The sequence below is a fragment of the Cotesia glomerata genome, linkage group LG3 (genome assembly GCF_020080835.1).
Source record: "Cotesia glomerata isolate CgM1 linkage group LG3, MPM_Cglom_v2.3, whole genome shotgun sequence".
In the NCBI taxonomy this organism is placed as follows: domain Eukaryota; kingdom Metazoa; phylum Arthropoda; class Insecta; order Hymenoptera; family Braconidae; genus Cotesia; species Cotesia glomerata.
Genome location: NC_058160.1, coordinates 21,627,103 through 21,653,170, shown reverse-complemented (window position 1 = coordinate 21,653,170; position 26,068 = coordinate 21,627,103). Strand labels below are relative to the sequence as shown.

The following is a 26,068-nucleotide window of genomic DNA, read 5'->3' as shown; positions in this document are numbered from 1 at the left end:
GTAGATTTACATGTTCTAGAAACCCCTTGTTGGATCTCGGTTGGGTCTTTAACTTCCTGCAGCGATACTGACGACGATTCAGGCTTCCTTCTTCGTCGCAATGACTCGATTCACGTCAGATCACGTCAGAAGGGGAGAAAAAATATAAACATATATTTTTTTTTAATATAAATAAAAATATGTATGTGTAGTTTTATTTGATTTTGTTCATTTAAGGTAGTTTGGGTGCCAAATGACTTCAACTTGACCCCATATTTTTTTGTATTCATTCGAAAGATTATGATTTAATACATCTATAGAAAAAAAATCAGATTTCTTTACCACACCGTTTAAGAGATATAATTAATTAAAGTTTTGCAAAAATACACGATCTTTTATGAGTGTCTTTGTTCAATAACTCCGGAAAGGGAGGACTTATAAAAAATCGGCCAACTTGACCCGATAAAAAAAACTTTCCAATAGATAGAACAATGTTTCATACATATTCTATCAAAATTTGATAACGATTTACCACATAGTTTTAATTTAATTAATTTTTTAATATCAAAAATTGGTTTTTATCTTTGTTGTTTGTCAAAGACATTACTCCCCCATCTTTATCAGGGGAAAAATGACGACTTCTCAGTGCGCGGCAAATTTGAAATTGAAATATAATCATTAAGTTTTTTTGCATTAAAATAAATTGTTATTAAATATACATTACAAGTTCACGTAAATTATAGCAGATTTAACATATTGAAGTGATATTTGCAAATTTAAACAATAAATGAACGCCGTGAGCAACTGTTTTAAGTACCGACCTTACATAACCTATATCAGTCGTTATTGTTTTCTGACAGCCCAGTACTTGCCAGTTGATATTTTAATAGTTATATTATTATAATTATTTTACCATAATTATGAATTGAATTTATTCAATTAAATTCTAATTAGAAATAATTTTATAGATAGATAGATATGAGTTTTACTTGTATCACATTCGTGCATGTAAAACATGTTTTACAAAGCTTTGATATTCAGAATATTTTTTAATTTTAAATATTAAATATTAAATAATTATTTTTAAGTAGAAATATTTATTATACACTTTTTCCTTACACGCTACAATTACGATTCTCCTTATTTTTATTATACAAATATTGGGTATTAGTCTTTAGTAACAAATCAATTTTTTTTAAAAAAGATTTTTTTTTTCCTGTCCAGCTTTTTTGTTAATTTCCCAATACACTAATAGGGTAAAAGACCCCATTAGTGGTGGGGACCCCATTACTGACACTCTTTGATTTTGGTACTTATTCAATTAATGAAATCATTAATTTCAATAATGAATATATTATTTCTAATTTTTAAGACCTTTAGATCAAAAAAATTTTTTATTTTTATTCCATGTAGAACATTTTTTCAATGAACGAAAAAGTGCCACTAATACGGGTTAAAGGTGCCACTAATGGGGTCTTTTACATTATTTTATTTTAACTCTACACACATTTAAGTTTATTGCTCTATAGAAATAATTTTATATTTTATGCTATTTTTCAAGTGATCACTTGCAAAAAAAAAAAATATCGATCAATTTGACCTCGGATTGCGACGACCAAACTACCTTAAAAGAATACGTAGAATCTTTTTATATATTTATAGAAAAGTGTGTTTAAATAGAGGAAATGTGTGTTGTTGTTATGTGAGATGTGAGACACTTAACTTGTCGCGAAAATGATTCGTATTCCCGGTGCATGCGGCTCCGGAAGCTTTATGACGGTAAAAGTTTATAAATTCACCTCATCGGAGTAGAGATGAACAACTTCAGGGTATAAAATAATGTATGTAGGTACCCTGAGGGGAAATACTGATGGTTATAAATTCGCGTGGAGTAGTTGTGAAATAGGAAAGTAAACTAAACTCGGACATTTCTTTATAGATCTATCGCTGATCGTTGACAAATAAATGTTGTTGGTATTGAAGTATAACAGTGAGAAGGTTACCACATAAAAAGGACATAATACTACATTGAAGGAAGAAGTGATGGAAAAAGTTGTAATAAAAATATAAATATAAAATTTATATATGTATACATAATACATGAGAAATGAAATAAAATAAAATAAAAAAATATTGAAAAGAAAAGATATATAAAAGTGTAAAAGACGTATGGTAAAGTCGAAGTCTGTATTGAATCCATGATGTATACATTTATCACCTCTCTCTATTCTACTCGTTTTTATTCGTCGAGTCGATTTTTCTCAAACTCACATTTCTGAAAAAACCTTTTGACGAATCTCAATGTCCTCGAGACACTTTTCCAATTCTATACCACTTTTTTATTATTTTTATTTTTTCATTTCTTTAACTAAAATCGGAAATAGAAATCAACGGCAAGAAAAATTTCAGATAACTTATCGCTATTTTTTATTGATTAAAATAATTTTTTTTTTCTAATGATTACTTTTAATCTTTCACAAAAAAAAGAAAACATTAATAATTGCAGTATTAAATACATACTGTAATTTTTAATCCTACATAGAAATAATTTTGTTGCAATATAGAAAGTAAATTTTTCAGTATTGAAAATATAAATCAAATATAATGAAATGTAAAAATATTATGCCCTTCAATAATGGTAATTTTCTTCCTCTAAAAATTGATTCCTTTTTGAAACGATAAAAATTATCAATGCTCAATAAAATATAAAAATTAAAATACTGAATAATATAATCTGTAACTTGTTCTATGCTGCTTCATCTTTTAAACCTTAAGTCAAAATCTTGCCCTCTCAAGATATTGCACGCCTCATAGCGCGAAGCGCGTGAGGTTGTACTTTACACTCGATTCGTCAACTTAAACTCAATTCTATCACAACCATATTACACTTATACAATGATATAAGTAGATGTACACCGAAAAAACACTTAAATTAAACCATCTTTTACTTTCTAAAATCATTTCATGTTGCTATTTTGAAAAAAAAAAAAAAAAAAAAAAAAACGTTTTGAAAAAAATTTTACGTGGACGTCCGGATGTCATCCATTTTGGATGTACCGACGATTACTCCCGAACAAATTGATATTTCAAGATCGGACCATTTTTATTAGTTTAAGAATTCGATGAACTGGGTCCGTATTTCATATCAGTGGCCTAGTTTACGTATTTTTTTTTTAATTGAATTTTTATTGAAATTCACTACGATACAACCGTACAAAGCCAAATGAACTTTTCTTATTTGTCACGTGAAAACTATGGCGCCACTTGATCAAGCTAGATTTTTTTAGACTGCGTGCGCATATGACAAGAAAAAAGGGCGCCGATATTTAAAGAAAAATAAAAAATACTCAGTTAGAAATTACTTAATTATAATTTTTTTTTTTTTAATCAATTACACAATTAATTTTTTTCTTAAGAAATGAATGAGCATTATGAGGCGTGCACTCTTGGATTTTTCAAACTTTTTTTAATTTTTATAATCTGAAATAAATGAGTGTTAAAGGGCGCGCACTTTAGAATATTCAAAACTCTAAAACAGTCGAATCTCATTATGAGTCCTATTTATTTTCTTTTTTTTTTCAACAGACTCCCATTAATATGAGAGAGATACTTATAGGACTCATAACGAGACTCGACTGAACTTTAATTAAATTACAGATAAGATTTTTCTTACAAAAAAATCCTGTTTTTTATTTTTTTTTTTTTTATAACTTGAACTTGACGTGTTGAATATAAAAACTGTTAATTTGTCGGCGGAAAAAGTAAATCTAAAAAATGAGCATTTAGAAATAAAAGTTTGTGAAAATAAAATAAAACTAAAACAGTTAGAAGGGTGGAAAATATAGGTGAAGAGATACTTTTTATTTTTCATTTCTTTCAGTATTATTATCATCATTCATGCACGTATGTACGTGTACATGAGCATATATCACAGCACAGGTATACTTAGCGTATTGAGAATATAAATTATATGACAAATACACAACTCGGTGGTACATTCTCTCTCTCTCTCTCAGAATACTCATATGATGTAAATATACACATGTACTCGCAATTATAAAGCAACTGACGCAAATTAGTAGCCATTCAAGGAATGACAGGGTGTCCTCTTGGGCTCTCACTTTTGCGTTTCTCACGACTGGTGAATTATTAAACGGTAGGAGGTCGTGACAGCTGCTACTATGATTCAATTTTTCTTATAAAATGTTAATTAAAAATATATATGCTTAGAGAAAAATATTAATTATATTCTAAAACAAATTCTGTTTTAAAGAAAAAATGAAAAAAAAATTCAAATCTTTTGAGCATATTGAATTCGATAAATAAAATTCAATTTGTACTTTAAATACATCGGCAAAAATTTTACTTTAGTTTTAATATAATAGAATATAGTCCAATTTAATAGTAATAGGACGAAAAATTATTTGGGTCAATTCAATATCCAATTAATTCTTCTTTCAAATAATATTCATTTTATTTTGTCCTATCAGAGGCTTACTTATAAAATTGTCAACTGCAACTAAACACACAGTAGTCGAAAAAAAAAAAAAGAGAGAACCCTTGAATCGGCAAATCGAATTAAGCCAAGGTTATGCCTGCCTTTTTTTGGAAGTTATTTACGTGCCCCTGGCGCCAGATGCCTTGCAAAGATACACTACGCAAGTACGACGTAATATATAGCTGTAGATATAGATATATATGAAAGAGTAAGTGTGTATGAAATCCACGCACAGTATTTCTGCTTGCTTAGGCTTTTGATCCGCTCTCGCGTCCTTGGTGGTTCTCCGACGTTACCACAGACGATGAAATACCGAGACCTCAGACCAAGTTCGGCATCAAGCCTTAGATTACTTCATGCCCCTATATTTCTTCACTTTGTCTACGATATTTTATCCACACGCACATATAACTGATATTATTTTATTTTTTTAGTCTTTAGTTACGCGTATGCTATAAATAGTTTGATGATCAATTTAATAAATGGAAATTTTACAAAAAATTTTTTTTTCAACAATTAAATTATTTTGAATATAAAAAAAAATTTCACCTCTCAAAATTTTAAAAGCCTATTAATAATTTATTCTATTATTTTTCAATGAAAATTTAATTAATTTTAAAAAATGGCTAAACTTTTAACTTTATTTAGTCGTAACTAATTTGTCTCTTAATTATTGTGTTTATTATATTGTTCAAGTGAACTCTTATTATGAAAAAACGATTTTGGATTTTCGGGTGAGAGTAAAACCCAAATACAATGTTAGCAATTGGCGCGTACGGCATCACATGCAAAAATAAATGCTTGATGCTTAAATAACCATTACTAGGATTGTAATTATGATTATTATTGTCATAAGTATAAATTAAGTTTCAGCATTAACGCATACATTCATTAAAATAGTTCGAGACTAATTAAAATGGTAATTAAATTGGTGGGAGATTAAACTCAGCGGCAATACGTCCAGAGGGAAATCCAGTGAATTTTAGGGCTAATGGGGCACGTGAATCTTTTGGAGAATAACAAGAGAGATAATAAATACGACGTTGAACACGTTGAGATAAGATACCAAAGAGAAGAGCAAGAAGAGAAAGAGGGAGAAGGAGAACAAAGTAATTCGCTTTACTTTAATGATAGAAATGAAATTTATCGTCTAATTAAAGAACGAATGAAGCGTTGCCTCGGTAAATTTATTCGACGACATAACTCCGGCTTACATTGCCAATTAAATACATTACTAATTTTGTAATTACATCCAAATGTTTTAATTATCTCAATGTTTTTATTAGTCTATTAATTTCAATGAAAATCAAATCGTTCTACGAGTATGTTCACTTTTAATATCAAGGAATAATAATTTCATTTGTTTAAATAAAAAAGATGAATCACGAATAGGACGTTAAAGAATTTCACGAGACGGAAACGTTAATGCACGTTTGCTGAATGACAAAAGAGATTATCTTTTTATCCCCGGGATTTTCTTTACTTTTTATTTTTATTAACGTTTTTTTAATCTTTTTTCGTTTTAGTTGTCATCGTCTTCGCAAGCTATTTCCATTCTATAGTCGTTGAATGGGCAACTCTGCTGACTGGAGTGTCTTGGTATCACTACACCCAGGTCTCTTCCATCCAGTATAGTTGGAAGTTAAGAGACCAAACGATATGACGATGATTCAAGTCGCAAACTGATTATAAGATTAAATATACGTCTTTCTTCAGTCATAACGCCGACTAGACACTATCATATTATTTTCATTTTCATTCTTATTATTATCATTGTCATTATGTAAAAAAAGAAAATGACAATGACTATTCAGTGTAAAAGCGCTTTTTTATGCTACAATCATTTGTATGAGTTATTATTCTCTTTAAATTGAAATGTTATATTTTTTGCCGTCTATTCAATTGTTTGTATTAAATTACATTATTTTATATTAATTGTTACAAGAGTATTATTCGGTTTTATTGAATTAACGTAATTGTATCTTTCGCTAATTTATGCTTTTTTGGAATTCTGGTAACTTGAATGTGATTTTATTAAAATTATTTAATTTAAACTAAATTTTAAACTAATTTTAAACTAAATTTAAACGAAAATAATAAATGATTAAAAATTGAATTTTTAGTAAATATTTAATAGTATACATTTTTTTATGCAAAAAATAATTAGAAAAAAAAACGAGTGGTAATGATATGGATACAACAATCAGGTGGAAAGAAAAGGACATTAACCCAAATGAAAACACGACCTTGATGGTACATGAAGTTACAAAATCTTTAACGCAGAGTAAGATAATGAGGCAAAAAAAAGATTTTTTTTTTCTTTAATGAAAGTTGAATAAAAGTGGTTTTTAAACGTTGCGTAACACTACGTGAGCAAGACAGAAACGATGCAAGAAAGTTTTGCTTTATTCTCTAATGTAAGTGTGCATATGCATGTGCACTCGGAAAATATCCTATATTATTAAATAGATGAAAGTCTTGAAGTTAGTCAAAGGTCGAAACTCGCAAAAAACGGGCCACGATTCATTATTGGTTAAAAATTAGGCGCGCGCGTAGCGCGCTATTCCAATTTCTAGTACGCTCTAAAAATGATGAATAAATTAATTATTTTAATCTTCTGTTAACAAGTTTAAAAAAAAAATTCTTCCAGATACTATACTAGTAGTTTTTGGTCTAGCAAACAACAAAACATGTTATTTTACTCAGTTAATTTAGTAAATAATTAGTTACTTTTGGCTAATTTTCATTTATTGCTTACTACATTAGAAAATATTTTTTAGTAATTGATTCTATTTTTCAATCTTCAATTATTAACAAATAAATTATTACTGCGGAAATATTTTCAAAAATTACATTTATAATTTATCAAAATGTTTACAAGTGAAGCAAAAAAAATTTTTTCATTTATTTGTTCAAAAAATCCCAAAAACTGTCGAATACTTGGTAATTTTGTTAATTTCAATTTAATTAATTTAATTGGTTTGATGTAAAAAAATTTTGTTCATATTAATTGATAAAATATTTGCTTTATTAAACTGTTGGAAATTTTTAACAATTAAAACATCAATAATTAAATTATATTCCTTGTTTTGCCGAATAGTACGTAACTTTTAATCATAAAAAATAATGTCGGGTGAAATATTGTCAGTGCTATTTTTATCTGTACATAATTAGAGATACTTAATTGATAAAACATTTAACTCTGCCGGAAATAACAGATAAATAAATTTTTATCAACAACAAAAAATAAACAAACTTGCTAATTATCATTTTTTTTTTCAACCCAAAAATAGAACCAGTTCTAACCCTGTAAAAAAATTATGAATATAAACATATAATGACGTAAAATAATAAACAAATAAAGAAAGGTAACAAAAAGGCAAGCTGAGTAATGGTGCATTTGGTAATACGGTAGTTAAACAGAGATAATGATTCCCGATACGTAAACGGTGCATAGTTCACTAGCGATTAGCTGTATTATATGTATATTATATATATATGCATTTATGTTATATACATTTTATTAGTACAGTGGATATACGATATGTTACACGGATGGTTAATTATGATTTTACAAATACGAGCTCAACCGCGCTTGAAATTAACCTGCACTACCGACAAAACTAATGATTGAATGACCAAAAGATACTACACGAATGATAGAGTGCAATTTTATCAATAAACAATAATTTTGTTTTATTGACTTTTACAAATTCATGTCGCGTTGTCGTATTGATTAAATATCAAATTGTCATATGAACAGGGTGATTATTAGGAGCTTATTTTCAAATTTTCTGACTCTAAATAAAATTTCAGAAACTACTAAAAAATTAAGATAAAATGGATATTAATTTTTTAATTATTTCGCAAAATAAAATTTTTATACTGATTTAATCCATTCCGATTTTTGTGTAATTAAAAAATTAAATTTAATTAAATAAAGTATCAATAATTCTTTTAAATATAACAAATAATGTAAAAGTCAACATTAACTTTTTTTATTAATTAATTCTTTAACACTTTTTAATCATCATAAATTATAAGTTTGAAAAAATTGAAGTTAGAGAAATTAAATAATATAAAATAATATCAAAAACTGCTTGCATTACAGTTAGCTATAGCATTGAAAGGATAATAGATTAAAATTTAATTATGTTTGCTTATTTAAATACAAGGTAACATTTAATACAAAATTCCTTGACTAAGATTAATATTTTGTAAATTTTCCAAAATTTTGTAATTGACTAATTTTGAGAACTACTCAAGTTAATGATTGGGAGATTATAATCATAATTAGGAACGAACTTAAACAGCGTAAGCAAATGTTAATTGAAACATTTAAAGTCAATAAACATCGTAAATTTTTTAGCGGCAATACAAGAAGTATAGTATAAATAAAAAGATCCTGATAGGTTTTAACCGATGATAATCGCTGACTCGCGACGAGCTCTGATAACAGGCAGCTGGATCCGGTCGTGCCGTTTATTCGTGCACCTGGCATATTTATGATCAATTCGAACGTACACCGAGCACAACTATTACCGCATCAGCGTTTTTATTCAATTGACGAAAACAAAATAAAACAAGAAAGTAACAATTTAACTCGTGTAATAATTGTCAGTATCATTTTATTTTATTTCATTTCACTTTTATTATTATTACATTTTTTTTTTTTTTTTTTCAAATCCAAAGTAGAAGTGAAAATATAAATTATTACGTTGGAAAAGGAAAAAGGAAAGAAAATTATTATCCGTGTAGTAATGACTTTCAAGTGTCTGAACCAATTGTACGTTATTTCCTTTTGTTCGTGGGTCTTTGCTCGCGTGTCAGCCAGGTGATGGAGAGCATGGAAAAAGTCGGGGGATAACGAGCGAAGCGTGCCAAGGCCGGCACAGATCGTGGACCTCGAAATATACGTACTAATACATTCATATATATATATATATATATATATATATATATATATATATATATATATATATATATATATACATGTTTATATACTGCATGTGAGTGTAAAATAAAGTGCATGTTCATTCCGTGGAAACTATATTACATATATGTAATGTTAATATGTAACAGGATCATGGGGATTCAGAGACTGAATAAATTTTTTCATTTTCATTATTATATAATAACATAATTGGTTTTAATCAATTTAATCGGAATTTTTCTTAAATTATATGAATTTACAGTAAATGAAGTTGTCTCAGTGATTTTTGATAAAGAAGTTTTTCTTTCTGCCGATAATTTTCAAAATAGCGAAATCAAGAAATAATAAGTTTGATTCATCAGATTTTTTTTTTATTTAAAAAACTTTTACATTTTTAGGTGAATAAATTACTTCAAAGTAGAATTAAAAAAAAATTTAAGTATATAAATTTTATAATGCCTACTTATTTAAATTTTAAGTAAAATACAAAAAAAAAAAGTTTGGAAAATCCAAAAGTGCACGCCTCATAATCTCATTTTTTACAATAAAATTAATTATAATAAAATATAAAAAACAAAATAATAAAAAACAGAAAACTGCTATGGTTTAGGGGCGCCATAACTCTAAGGTGAGGAAAAAAAATACTATAATAAAATGTATAGATAGATATACAAAAAAATCCACAGTCATATATTAGTTTTTTATTAATAATAATTTAACGGCAGTGAATTGAACGCTCATATTAATTAAGAAAATCCGTCGTGTGTTACTTTAGACAATAAAAAAAAAATTATTCCGGTACGATCATTTTTTCGATCAATTTCCCTGCCACATACACCCATTTATACACGGACGTCCAGAAAAGATTATGTTTAATGTTATTATTTACTATGTTAGACAAAAAAATTGTTGTTGAAATATATTTTATGTGCCTGACAAATGATTTGACTTGATATAAGTGTACTCATATTAACCTGTAAGTGCGATATAAATGACAAAAAATCAATTTCAGTTTCAAGAAAACTGCTTTTTTCGAAATATCGAGAGTAGAGCACAACCTCAACGCTTCGCTTATGAGGCGTGCAAAAAAAGTATTACCAAAAAATTTTTTTTGAAATTCGAATATATAAAAATAACAACAATGAATTTTCAGTTTGCTCAAAAATTTTTCAATATTTGAACAATCGATTTGTAATCATTATAAATAACTTATTGAAACGACAATCTTAATATTTTAAATAATATTATTTTTCAATTTAATTAATAATTCTAATGATCAAATTAAAATCATATTTGATTGAACTATCAGTTCAGTATAAATAAAGTACAAAATAAAACTCACATTTATTTTTTTAATTAACTACAACTGTTATATAACTATACCCGGTGTCATAAAAGGTCAAAGGATCTCAAAAATTATGCATTATATAAAACATGAACACATAGAAAAAAAATTTATCTGAATCAAATAAATAATTTTGAAGAACTTCATCTCCTTGATTTGAGTAGAAAAATTCTTAAACTATTCCTTGGTTTAAGTAAATTTTATTTGGTTCAAGAATTTTTCGTCTTGATTCAAAACAATGAAACTTTTCAAAATTATTTTCTTGATTAATTTTTCAAGTTAATTTTTTTGTCATTGTATAATTAAGACAATCATGATTCCTGATCAAAATTGAGTAGTTATAATTTATATTAAACAATGTTCAGTATTCAATATTCATGTACAATTACATATGTCTCATATGACTAATTTTTTCCGGGCAATTAATCTCTAATAAAAATCATTCTCTACAAATAAAACAAAATAAAAAAAAGTTTGTCGTGTTTTACTTTCCCTTTCTCTGAGCCCATTATTTTTTCAAGTTCCTCATATAAAAACAAATGATAAGATTAACAATAATAGCACACTGTATGCACGATACTGAGCTCCAATAACAATAACTTAAACATAAAAAAGCAGAAAGGAAGGAATAAAACCTAAAACGAAGAAGGTTAAAGACCGTAACGTCATCGTCACACCTTATAAGCACGAGTAGTCGCGTAAAGTAGAGATATCGATCTCGGTGTGCTACCCGACGACGACGACATATAATAACCGACGAATCGGGTTTACACACGTCATATACCGCCCTATGTGGAACAAAAACCACTTGGTTGTGTCATGTGAAGTGTATACATTCGCACGACGCAACGCGTATGCAATTTTCCCCGGCAAACTATAGCAAAAGTAAGCGCCTAACTGCAGAGAGCCTCATATACTATCTAAACACATATGTCTATATACATCAGACTACTATCAATAGTTTGATATGTACTGAAACAAAGTACTAACTGCGTACTCGATAACCTCGAAACTAAGACTCAATACTCCACTTTGATAATTATTTATAAAAGACTCATTCACCTCTTACAAACTTAAATCTTCCTGCAAACACATATGCGCAGATATTGTACAACGCATTTACACTTATATCAGTACTTACTGCTTATACAACTAGATCAATACCAAATACATAGTCGGTAGTCGGATAAAAAACAAACTTATCCCTTACTCCTTTCTCCGTCTATACTAGTCTATCCAACCGATCGGAAAGCGATTTTAAACTCAAATCAAACAAACTTCAGACCAATACTTATGTATGTATATCCATACAACTTTTCTTAACTGTCATCGATTACAAACTCCGATTTATTTATCATGCACTCGAAAAATCCTCTATTTACAAAATTATTATATGCGAGATATAATAAATGAAATATTTAAAATATAAAAGTCTCTACTTGCTGGATAAATATTTAATCTAAAATGTTTTTAGCGTGAGGGCAAGAATAAAAGAATGAAAGGAGTAAGAGTATTAAGAGTAAGCGACTGGAGAATGTAATGGCGAATGGAGAACGACGAGTTTGGACAAGTAATTACCGAGGTGAAAATTTAAAAAAAGTACCCAAAGAAACACGGCACGCTTTTTATATCTTCTTAGTTGAGTACACATATAGATATATAAGTATAGCTGAAAAAGCTTTGCTCTCGTACTCTGGGTTGACGAGTCGCGAGTAGCGTCGACTACAGGGTCGATGAGACCCGCCTACTTGTCAACTCTTACCTCATTCTTTTATTATATATCTATCTTTTCATCTTGATCACTTTTTGTTCGTATCACTTTCTTAACTTTATGTACTCTTAACTTCCACAACTATCTTATCGATCCTCTACCTTCCACCTTCTGCCTCGAACCTCTTACTGGGAACATTTCACTTTATTTCTTTATCACGCGCCGCGATTAACCCTTCAGTGCCTTCGCTATGAGAATTTTTCTCACGCAACAACATTCAACTTATAGGATGTCGCTGCAGTGCAAGTGAGACACTAAAAAGAACGTGGGTACTGAAGGGTTAAAATATCCACTACATTTTAATCAATCAACGTTGAAGAGCTTTTATTTCTTTACTCGCTCTTTTCAATAAAATTACTTTATAGTTTCTTTTTTTTTTTTTTTTTTCTTTAATAAAATTTCATACATGCTCATAAAATCTATATGATTAAAATAAAAAAATTTCTTTTATGATTAATTATTATTTAAATTAATTTATTTATTGACTCAAAAAAATTTTATTAAAAGCTTTTTTACTTTTGTACTCTACAGTCTTTTCAGTAAAATAATTAAAATAATTAATAACTTTTCTGACACAAACTCTCTGAGGATTACTATTAAAACTTATGTACTCAATAGCAAAAGTATTATTTGCAACTTTTTTTTGAATAACTTGAGCTACTCCCGACAGTCAGAGCCAAGAGTCTGACTCAAAAGCTTATAATGCGTCGTAGTTAGCGTTAAATACTACGAGTTTAGTTTCCGTTATAAGTAGATATTTTTAATTGTTCGTTAATGCCTCTTAATCACTGTCATTTATTCTTATTAATTTATCAATGACTATATTCCGATCGTTGATGAAACTAAATTTGTGATTCATAAATTAGTATATTTCTAGACAGTTAACAATTTCAATACACTACACTGATAGAAGGATTTATTTTTATTAAAAAATATTTGTTAATAGTTAACAAATCATTTATTAGAGACCATTTTTTAGTATTAAACAAATATTTCTTAGCATTTAAAATGATTTATTTGTATTTAATAAATCTGATATTCATTTATTAAATATTAATAAATCTTTTTAAATACTAAAAAATATTTGTTAAGGACTAAAAAGAGGTCTCTAATAAATGATTTTTTAAATATTAACAAATATTTTTAACTATAAACAAATCCTTCTATCAGTGTATCAAAATTTGTTTATTTAACGTCACTCAATTAATTATTTTTTTTTTTTTCAATTCAACCGCGTTCTATAAATAGCTTCAAAAATCAAATATTTAAAATTTCATTTTAAGGAAGTGAAAAAACTTTCACCACAAAGTTTGAATTCTTCGACAAAAATAAAAATAATAAAAAAGACGGAAATTAAGAATTAATTAAAGAACATGAAGTATGGAATGTAAAAGTAACAAAAAACTCAAGACAAAACTTAGAATTAAACTTAAAAAAAAAAAAAGTAAAAAAATAAGACACCATTTTTGTACTGAAAACGAGAAGTAAAACTTGAGACTAAAGAAAAAAATAAAAGTAAAATTTGCAATAAAAAAAATTAATTTATCGTAAAATAAATTGATAATTGAAATATGTAAGAGTAAAATTTAATAAAAAAAAATTGTGCAAATATTTTTCAATTGCAATGCCCTAAATTATTATTTAATGAAATATATTTCTCATCTTCACTCCGCTTAGCAAACTTTTGAAGCTGCAATTTCTACGCTGTCTAAAAAAAACTCTGTGTTTAATACTAGCGTTAATTAACGAAGTATTTTTCTTCAACAAAAAAATTCGCTTTTAATTCACTCTTAACTTTTTGCAACGTACTCAGTAAAATATACATTACATACATTGACGATACTGGAGACAAAGAAGTAAAGAATAGAAGTAATTTATAACAATTTGAGAACAGAATAAAATGTAAAAAAGATAATAAAGAACAAATCGAGTGATGTTTGCTTTCTTTTTTAGCACGATTTTAGTTTTATATTACTCTTATCTCGCTGATCAGACGTTTCCATGGATCATTTATCGGTAGTACAGAGCAAACGAAATGGATTGATTTAGCAAGTATACGGAAAGAACAATAACCCACTGTACATCCTCGTATAGTATACTACGTGGTATTTGTAGTGAAAAAAAATTTCAGACTATAGTCAATATCCTTCAAAGTATACTAAATTATTTTTGGACTGTACTCAGTGAAGTCTCCGATTTAATCGATTAATTTTTCGGGTTATATCGCGTAAAACTTCACGGGATATAATCTGAAAAATTATTTCGTGTAAATTAAATTATACTCTGTTGAAATTCAGATTATGCCCACGGTGACTCCGCCAATTTTTTTTCTAGCGTCTGCGCACTTAGCATTATCATATCTATTATGTATTTTAAATATTAGGTTAGTCAAATATTGTTTTAAATAATTATTACATACATCAAAAACATTTAAGGAGCATTAAAGCACAATTTTTCCGATAATTTGAGGTTAAAAAATTTTTTTTTCTTTTCTTAGACTTTTCGAACTTAAAAATGTTAAGCTAAAAAAAAATATTTTTACATATCAAAATATATAAATAGTTACACACTCATATAATTCACTAATTATATTTTAATTAATGTCCAATATGCTGATTGACTATAACTCACAAATTATAAACAGCACTTTACGCACAGGCCCTAAAAAAACAATGGCGGAGTCACCGTGGGCATAATCCAAATTTCAACCGAGTATAATTTAATTTACACGAAATAATTTTTCAGATTATATCCCGTGAAGTTTTACGCGATATAACCAGAAAAATTAATCGATTAAATCGGAGACTTCACTAAGTACAGTCCAAAAATAATTTAGTATACTTTGAAGGATATTGACTAGTCTGAAATTTTTTTTCACTACAAATACCGCGGAGTATACTATACGAGGATGTACAGTGGGTTATTGTTCTTTCCGTGTAGAGAAAGAAAAAGAAAGAAAATAAATTCTCTGGTAAGTTGACACACTACTGAAGTCGTCGACTACAACTTAAATTATAACACGTTATATATCTTATATGTATTTATGTATTTATATGTGTTTGGATGAGTTGAGTTGATTTCTTTGTCTGGAGCTGACGCGTCTTGTACGAGCGTGCGTGTAAAAGCAAGTTCGAACTTGGACAATCACGTATGTGTTCACAAGTCACGTAAGAGCACAAGGCTACGCTTACGACAGCAGAAAACTGTGAAGAGAATCCGTATGACATATTATCCTCTGCTCCGTCATTTATTTTACATACATACCCAAAACATTTCTCTGATACTCGGGTATCGCACTGTACGTTAAGTTTAAATAATTAATTTATTTTGTACTGACCAAAAAAATTTAAGTGAATCAGAAAAAAAAAATCTTAATTTTTTTAATCAAGCAGAAAAATTTTTGAATCTAATAATTAATTTAAACCAAAAACAATTTTCTAAGAGAAGAAATTTTTTGTATATTATAATATTTATCATCACTGATCAGGTTCATTTTTTATCAGTGCTTTTTAATACTCTATTTTTATAGTATGAGTTTTCAAATTGAACTAAGTTTTCAAGTTGAAGTTGAAGTTTTAAATAAAATTAATCTAAAGCAGCCTCAAAAAAAAATATCATCAATATTAAAAAATTCGTTGACTAAGTTAAACAGAAATTTACCATTAATAAAGTGATTGCATCTGAAATTCTAGTCAAGTAAGACCTAGAAATGAATCCCAATAAAAAAGAAAACAAAAAAAGTAAAATTTGCTTAAATCAAAAATAATTTATTGAATCAAGAACTTTCTGCTCAATTCAGAATTATGAAATTCATAAAAATAATTGTTAATTTTTTAATCAGTGTAATCTTTTCAAAAAAACTTTTTTCGTAACAATGTAATGCTTTGTAGCAATTAGTATATTGAGAGTAGTAGAGTATGTACAAAACAAAGTTAAAGTTAACTTTCGTATTTAAGTCCTTTCTAAAATACTTGTTTCTATTTTATCTTTACCGAGTTTTATTTCCAGTGCACTAAAGTACTTTCCCTTTCACTCAACTCTTGTTTCACGTAAACCAGATTAAATACCTTGTATAAATGTAAAGAATTCAAGGATTAAATAATAATCGGGATGTATTTTTAACTCACGGAATTATTCACACTTTATAATCATTATAATCATCACGAATAAGAAGAAAGAAAATACTTTATTTAAAATAGATTACGTGTTTATTATTAAATCAAAAGTTTTGTTATGTTATATTAATTTTTTTTCTCAGTCATTAATCATCAATCACTTGAAAAAATTCACGCATAAATTTTAGTGTGTTGGTTATTTTTGTTAAGAACGTTCTCTTTTACTCTCATCGATTACGTAATTAACCACGTGGACTGAAATGAAACGGTAATGTTATATCGGTAGTACTTTCGCTGATATTAAATCTCCTGGTATTAATTTAATCCTACTAATTAATTCAAAAATAATAATAATAATAATAATAATAATAATAAATTCAAATATGACGAAAGAGTTTAAATTTTTGTTGACAGGAAATTAGTCAGTCGAATAACACGAATGATGTGTGGGTTATAAGAAGCAATAAATGTCTCTTCTCTCTTCTCTCAATCATCGAGATGTATCGAGGCTAAATGAGTAACGCGGCAGCTTTCAAGGTAACTCCTCTAATCAACAACAATGCTGTCAGACGACAACTAACAACCACTAGACGACAAACCGATGTAATAAACTTGTCTTCGAACGTTTCATGAAAATCGATTGATGTGTGTGGTATCTGACTCACGTACTAAGCACGTGAAAGAATAAAGATTCATGTGTACTGTATGTATAGTCTCTAGTAATGTACGTTTAAATTCCATTAACGATGTTCAATATTTGATAACAAATATTATTTTTACATCTAAAAATAAGAAATAATTCGTTATTATTATCAGCTTCATTATTATTAGTTTTTGTTTTGGATAAGAGTAATAACGAAAACCCGAGTAAAAAAGTTTTAATTAAACAAATTACACAAAATAGAGTACTGCGATAAAACATGGATTGTGATTAATTATATTCTACATTCAATCGCATAACGAGAAATTTATAAAAAACAAATTTTTTAACTAATCAGAATCACGTCGAACAAAACGCCGAAGTGAATTCTGCAACGAAACGGAGCTCATTATTATTTCATCCAATTAACTTTTTTTAGTTTATATTTCTTCCGATGTGAATGAATAACAACCTTCACTTGTATTTTCTTTTTTTTAGTCATTTTTCTTTTTATTGTTCGTTTTGCTCAGTTGCTATCGTTTATTTTGTGTTTTATCCTGTTCTTTTTCTTTTCTCCTTTTTTTATTTTATTTTCCTATAATTATTGCGAGTACATTCGCGAGCATTTTTTCGGCTCTAGATTTAAATTCTCTCTAACAAACGGGAACAGACATAACGATATACAACGAAATAAAAATTTAAAAATAACTTTTCATTTGTTGCCGCATACTTTACTGAGTTATCAAGAGACTATTAAACTTCATTATTATTATTATTATTATTATTATTATTATTATTATTATTATTATTATTATTGAAAATGATCAAAGCGTATTCACTTTTATAAAAAATAAAAATTGAAATTAAATACAATTGTTTGAAATTTATCGAGATAATGATATAGTGGCGAAAGAGAGAAGAGAAAAAGGTTGAATTCGTACCTTACTATTATTATAATCCAAGTAGAGTAAAGTAAAGAGTAAGGACTACAACGGTTCATTTAGTAACTGACAGAACGGAAAGCAATTAATTGCGGTTAGGTCGCACAGCTTGGATTGTCGTATTGCGTCTCATTTTGTCTTTTCGTGTCATCACTGTACTATCAGAAAAGCTCTCGTAACTTCCTTGCTTACTGGCTCTTTATATATGTGCTATATATAATACTTTTAATACTTATCACATCAAACCGTTTAACTGTATCTGTACATTTTAATCAAGCCCACGTAAATTGGATTTTAATTATATTATTTTTATTCATCTAAAAATACATAAACTCATTTCCGTTTTACGTCAAATTACTAAGTTATTTCAACGATTTTTTTTTTTATTAAAAAATAAATGAGTTTAATTCTATTTTCGTTGATAATCAAATATCGTTTAATTACTTACTCGATACTAAAATGAGCTGGGTAATTGTTTTATTTGAATACGCTGTACAGCAGACCCACTCAAATTTTTTTTAAACGTATTTAATTAGAATTACAAATTTTCAAAGCAAATTTAATTGAAAATTAATTAAATATTTTTTATTTGTCTCATCAATTGATTAATTTGTTATTTTATTCGATATGAGTTTAATTTTTTCAACTTAAAAAATGAAGTAGATTAAAATTTTATTTATGTTTTGTCACTTATATAATTGTATTTAATATTTTTTTCAATTAACATAATGAGTAAAATTTCGATGATAATCAATTAAATATGAAAATGTGTATTTTTGTGCTGAAAATTATTTAATTTTTTTTATTCATTTCTCCAACTTTGATTCTAACAATAAAAAAGTAATAATTTTTTTAATTAGTGAATTTTTTTGTTTTTAAAATTATATATCTTTCTTCAAATTTGGATTAAAAAAAAAATCTTAATTGCCGTTAAAATAAATTACATATTCATTCCAGTCATTAATTACCATTCATTCGACGACGGTAAGTGTAAGTGATATAACATTGACACTTGTGTAATGAATCTCACTTCCAAATTACCTTTCAGCGTTATATTATAATTACATACATTAATCATGCTAAAAAATGAAACGAAAAAGATCAATTTTTTTTTTTTTTCATTATTCGCCTGTTCTATCCTATTATCAATTTTATCGACAAAAGATGAACAACTTTCGCAATTTAACCAAGGCCTGGAGTAAATAAAATTGACGAAATGTCGACAATAAAGTAAATTCACAGATAGTCCCAGTATTTGGAATTACATATAAAACTCCAAAAGATATAAAAAAAATAATGAAGACCCGTAAAAGTGAAAATGTGATTTGATAAAGTAAAAAAAGTTTAATGAGATAAAGAGAGACATATGAACGGAAGCAGCACATTTCTGTTTTAGTTTCGGCACGTCCGTACCGATTGGTCGTTCACTTGGTAGCTGGAACTCTCAAGTGCCTCGTAAATCTCACGTCTATGGGCAAACGGGAAGTAAAGAGGTGGACGAAGGGGGAAAAAAAATAATAAAAATCAGAGTGGAGGAGAAAGATTGTGTGTACTTTATGTATTTTATGTAGTGGTAAGTGTAAGTGGTATTAGTATGTACAAGAAATGAGACGCGAATCTAAGCATAAGAGAAGGGACTTTTATTTGTCGTGAGAGGGCGTGAGTGTTCAAGTTCAACGACTAAACTTTTAACTACACTCTAATGTACCTAACGTATATATGCTCATGTACGAATGATTATTTGCTCTTTAGACAATTCTCACGGTACAGTATTATTAGACAATTGAATTGGCAAATAAGATAATCTCAACATCAACCTACGTCACAATAATGTAGAGAACACAAACTGAGTACGTAGATATAGAGGAGCATGAGAAAAAATTAAAATATAAAATAAATAAGGTATACGTAATCCATTTTGCAACCTATCACATTTTAAAACACATTGCACAATGTTATCTTCGTTATACCCGGCTACTTTCTCTTTGGTTAAATAAATTCTTAAGTGTACCATTAAAATTCTTTTCAAGGGCATTATTGGAGGTCACCGGGTAGAAGTAACGAGCGGTTTTTTTTTTAAATGATAAATTTATTTTTATTATTTATATTTGGGAGTTGAATAAAGATTCAAGAGAATATTTATAGAAAAATATTTTATTTTTAATAATAACATTACTTTTGATAATAAAACCAGAAGTAAACTTCAATGCACCACTTGAAGAGACATTTAATTAACCTTCCTATCCATTTTCCATCCATCGTATCGTATATATACTGTCGTATGTACTATATATAGTACGGTACAATTTCACTCTACTTGCTCTCTGCTGTAATACAAACCCGACGAACACTAGTAAGTATAAGGAATAAGTAGCTTAATTAACTACCACATCTTGCTTAGGAGTATTAAGACCAACTGATATATATGTTGACTTTTCATATTGTTACGAAGAAAATTACCGGAAAACTGGAAACTTAATCTTATTTTATTTATTGAAGACTGCTAATTTATCGTGTTTAAATTTTGAATAACGTGACAGAAAAATTTTTAATCATGAATGAATAAAAAATGTGTTATTAGAGTTTGTAGTACTAATTTAGGTGAAATCAATACTTTTATAACATTGAGTTAATTTTATGTTGTGTTATTAAGTTGTAAAAAATTTTTACAGTCAAACGTTTAAAGTTTATGGTTCTTTTGTAAAAGTATGAAATTTATTACTGTTTTTTTTTTTTTTTTTTTTTTTTTATGAATGAATTGTTAAAAAAAATTCACAAGTAAAAAATAAAAAATTTTAAGTGTAAATTTTTAAAGATTTAAAAATTTTCAGAATGATGCAACATTTAATTGATGCGTAATAATTGTTATTTAACAAGGTAATTTATATAAAATTTTAATTGCCAGCAGTAAAAGCCAGAAAATAATTAAACTACGAGTAAATAAAATTTTTTAATCCTAACAGTAATTTATTATTAAATAAAAAGTGCATTTTTATTTATTGCCTACTGTCTACTGCGAGTAAAATCAACTTTTTAGTGCCTTCTTCCGTGTGATAATAATAATGGTTGTAGTAATCATAAATTACTTGAGTGTGTAATTTTTGGTGAGAAGATTTATGGATGTTATTTAAAAATAAAGTTACCGTAGAAAAAAAAAAATACTCTCCAGAGATAAAAGATCTCGGTAAAATTTTTATCCATTCAATTTCCATAAGTTTTCGCCTTTATGCAAGACAACTTATTTTGTTGTTTGAAACCGGGAAAGTTTCGATTTCCCTTCGGCCATTCCCAAACTTTTCCGCTATACTTTGCTTTGTGGACAATGCTACGAAAATATGTCAAGATAAAAAATATAAAATACGCAAGTGAGAATTTGTTTACGATTTCACGGTATTTGCCTGTCGTTAAAAACTAAATCCAATTTTATGGTTATTCTTTCAAACTTACTCTTTTTAAACTTTTGCTTTTAGGGAATAGAGACTAAAATTCGTTTCATTTGTTTCTTAACCAACCGAGCAAACTTGTCATTTATTTCATGTCTTTTAATTTATAAAACCCCTTTCTAGTAATTACCGTAATTTTTTCTTAAAATCATTTAAAATTTCTTTCGCAATAATTTAAATAGACAATACAAAATAATTTTCCAACTTTTTAGTTATTGGATTAATTATCAATTTTTAACAAATTATAATACTAATATTTAACTAACACAATTTATTTTCACCAATTTAATTACAATAAAGTAACTGTTTAAAAATTAACACACCAAAAATTTAATTAAATATCTGCTATTGAATATATCATTTATTGCGAAAATAAATTAGAAACACTTCCAAATATTTTTTTCACAAATAACTCGTAACTGATTCTAAAAAATCACCATCAACAATCACATAGAATTTGTTAATATCAATAATTAATAATTTTAAATTACTCACAAGATATTTTTATATTTTTTCAACAATAAAAGCAAATAAAATTTTTTTCAATTTAAACAAAGACAATAAATATCAAGTTAAAGTATTATAGAACAGCAAATTTTGAAAAACTGAAAATTAAAAAAAAAATTTTTTTTATATTTCAGATTTTTCAAGTGCAACAATTTTTACAAAAAATTAGTATAAAAATCTGCACATATTTAAAATTTTCTACATGTACATTAAAAAAAATTTTTTTTTCAATTTTATAGTTGTGAAAATTTCAAATCAACAATTGTCTTTGTGAGCTGTCATTTTTTTTCTCCGTTTTCTTGCAAAAAAAGTTCTATTTTACCAAAAATACAAATGCTAATTTATTTTCTATTTGCTTTCGAAATCTTATTTTAACCCTATTGTTATTATTTATTATTTATTATACTAGAGAGAAAGTTGAAAAGTGAAGTTGGCTCATCATTTTCAATGTCTAATTTCTATTACACATTGCAATTATAGTTATAAATGTTACAGTAAGTAACCCAACAGTCCAAATAAAGGAACGGAGTTTTAGTAAAATTGTATGAGTCTGTATCAAGTAAGCAAACATTAGAAAATTTTTAACCATAAGTAAACAAATGAAATATTTAATACTAAAATTTTGATATTTTAGAATGATAAAATTTGACTAATGTGGATGAAAATAACGCTTAAAATAAAAAACTACTATTTCTGTCTTGTGATATGCATTATACTGAAGAATGCTAAGAATTAAATTTCGCGGATAATATTTATCGAAACTAATAAAAAATGATTGAGTAAATTCTTAGGAAGTGGAATGAAGAAAATAATAATATTTAAAGTTATTTTAAGAGACCCCAATATAATATACACCGGAGACCGGAACGTGCGTTTATACCGATCGGCTAATTTTCGCTTCTTCCAAGAGCAGCTGCTCGTCCTTGAGCCTGAGAAAAAATTCCACGCGTTCCCTGTCTGTCTCGTCGTTCATTTTTTTTACCCTATTACTCCGAACCCATCTGTAATCTGTCACGGTTTTATACACACTTTACAATATTTCACCATTTATTTATAAATTAACCAACAAATTTTTAGTTATAGTCATGAGTATAAAATACGTACTCACATTTTCCCTCCCCTCAGTTTCACTCTTTTAAACACAAAGTCTGTCTAAAAATAACCACGTGTTTCTTTAGATTACTCTTACATATTTTCCGATTCCGAATAAATTCTCAACTTCTCAATATTTTACAATATAAACAAAGGGATAATCACAAACACTAATTATAGCCAGTGTTTGACTATTTTTATTTCTAGACAATAACAGAAAATGGAGTATGAAAGCATGCGCGTTAAAATTTAAAGAATTTCTTACATACATTTTTAAAATATTTTATCAGCATAAAAAAAATTATTTGACTTTATTTTTAAATTATAAAAAAAATTGACAGATGAGTGCAAAATAAATAAAAAATTTTAATAATATTTAACTTAGTGGACATTTGATCAAATTTTAAAATATTTTTTTTCAACAGGTTAATTATTTAAAAAGGATAAAAAATCTGTAAGTTTCTTTGTTAAAAAAAAAAATCTAACACATTTTTTATTTTTTTATTTTTTGGTATTGTTCATTTGAAATTTTAATTCAGATGCGAATTTTCTACTTAAATTCAATATCTTTGTTTAAAAATTCTTAAAATTAACAAATGTCTGCCATACTTTTTATGTATTTAATAACAAAATTCACTAATTTTGTCTAGATTTACTTAGAATTTTATAAATTTATTTACTTAAAATTTTTCACGTTATTTTTGCAATTCTTTTTATCATAAAAATAGTCATAGAATTATAAAAAAAATTAATCCTAAAGCCAACAGACTTTAAATTTTGAAACTTCTTTTAACTTAAATTTATTTTAAGGATAATTAAAAGAAGTAAATATTTTCACAAATCTAACAATATGTCAAATTATTCTAAAAAATTAATTTGTCAAAAAAAAAATTAACAACTAATTTTAGTGTCTTAAAAAATGAACAAAAATGATACTGAAATAAGCGGACATTTAACAACTCTTTAAATTTTTATAACAAATCAATTTTATTAGAAAAAAAATATTTGTAAAAATTCGCACTTGTAATTTTTATAAGTTTCTACTGGTAGAATTTTTTTTTATTATAATTTGTTATAAAAATCTAAGAAATTGTTAAATGTCTTCTTAATTTAGTATTATCCAGAAATAAATATAATACTAAAGTTAGCCGACGTTTTTAATTTTTTTTTCAATAATTAAATTAGAACAAAAAAATATTTAAAAAAAATTGCACTTACAGTTTTTCAAGTTTTTTACAAATGAAATTTTTTTTTTATTTTTTTGTAATAATTTTTTCAATAAAAAAAAAATTCTAAAGATTTTTAGATGTCGGCTAACTTAATTTTCATAAATAAATAATTTTCCAAATATAATTATAAAAAGTTTCAAATCTCTCCAAAATGAATAGAACTTATTTTTTAATTTTTGAAGAATGTATATTTTGATTTTCAATTTATTAAATGTTAATTTTTGCTAAATTTACGCACCATTAGAAAAAACACGTGTAAATTTCCAAAAATCTTCAACACAGTTTCTTAAATGATAATTAATAACATTGTCTATTAAAAATAAAATGGTATGACTACACTCAGCCTAATGAACAAAAAAATGAAACCCGGAGCACGTGGTGGATAAAATAAAAAAGTTAACCTTGAATTTAAAGTAAAAATAAAATAAATGAATGAATGGACTCACCGTATATACGAGAATAATCCGTAGTCTTAGTAAAATAGCTCCTTCAAACTCTCGCCTCGTGGCACATCACAAAGAAACCCTTATAAATTTATTTACCAGATTTCAAATAATAAAATCAAACAAAAAATAAAACAATTCACTCCTGGGAGCTTTTAAAATAAAAAATAATAATAATAATTAAACAGCCACAAACACTAAATAAATCACAAACATTTAAAAACGTAACCCCTTAATTGAAATAATAAAATCTCCAGTTGTTGGTAATATCAAATATTAATAATAAATAATAAATTATTAATAAATAAACTCCGTTTTATTAAAGATAAACCTTTTTTTTATAAGTTATTATTATTAACGGTCAGCTAGTGAGTTAAGTTTTAACCGAAAACTTTGTCGAGGCAACTGTCGTGTTCACCCGGCGTTCGTTTGACTGAAACTGTGGCTGGTCTGTCGGCTGTTAAAAGTTTAGGTTATGCTGGCCGGCACTCTAGCGCGGCTTGTCGAGGATCTGCGCGCGTCGCACCAATCCAGCACTAAACCGTGGCTTCACTCAGCACCGAGCACGTTTCAATAAAATTATTGTATTAAAAAACCTAAACTTCGTCCAATTCAATATTTATTGATCACAGAATTTTACCGCTTCAAAGTTTTTATTTTTATTAATTACTTTAAAATAAAAACAACTAGTAATTAATAATTAATAATTAATAATTAATAATTTGTAACAACATGAATGATTTTCAATAAATAAATAATAATAGTAATATTTTTAAATATTTAAACGTCACTATTAACTTGAATGAACAAAAATCACTTTAAAATAAATTTAATTACACACGCGTATAATTATTTTTATCTAAATTCAATTAACAAGTGCATTAAATATTTAACTAGAAATATAAAAAGTCGATATTGTTAAATATTTAAAAATTTTTAATTAATCTTGTCAATTATTAATTATTTATTTTTATTATTTTATTAAATAAATAAAAAGTTAAGCGCGTTGGTGTTCCTTTGTTCGTTATTGGTGAAACGCTACTACGTGACTGACCGCTTCCTCGGTTGAACTCGCCGCCGTTGGTTGCTGGTTGCTGGCGAATATGCGGACAAGCACGAGAAGACACGAGAG

The 26,068-nt window shown here is 27.0% G+C and overlaps 1 protein-coding gene across 2 annotated transcripts in view; it reads right to left on the bottom strand.

Moving 5' to 3' along the window:
- Nucleotides 1-25,593, bottom strand: part of LOC123261659 (brain tumor protein-like) — a 67,110-nt gene extending 41,517 nt beyond the window's left edge. For both annotated transcript variants that reach the window (XM_044723364.1, XM_044723365.1), the window contains exon 1: nucleotides 24,940-25,593. The gene's annotated coding sequence lies outside the window, so the exon portion shown is untranslated. The remainder of the gene's footprint in view (nucleotides 1-24,939) is intronic.
- Between the last annotated feature and the right edge of the window lie 475 nt (nucleotides 25,594-26,068).